The sequence below is a fragment of the Psammomys obesus genome, unplaced genomic scaffold (genome assembly GCF_907164565.1).
Source record: "Psammomys obesus unplaced genomic scaffold, mPsaObe1.curated_primary_1811, whole genome shotgun sequence".
Classification (NCBI taxonomy): Eukaryota; Metazoa; Chordata; class Mammalia; order Rodentia; family Muridae; genus Psammomys; species Psammomys obesus.
Genome location: NW_026596040.1, coordinates 22,775,481 through 22,775,695, shown reverse-complemented (window position 1 = coordinate 22,775,695; position 215 = coordinate 22,775,481).

The window sequence follows — 215 nt, the reverse complement described above, 5'->3', positions numbered from 1 at the left end:
GACAGAGAGAGTGCATGGGGACAGCTGCTACAGAAACAATCGATGGGGAGCCACAGGAAAGGTCGGCAGAGAAAGCAAAAAGGGAGCATTCTAGGCACAGGAGAATAACATGTGCAAAGGCATCGAGTGGGCAAGAGCTTGTCTTCTTGAGGAATTGCGAGAGAGGAAGAAGGAAGGAAGGAAGGAAGGAAGGAAGGAAGGAAGGAAGGAAGGAA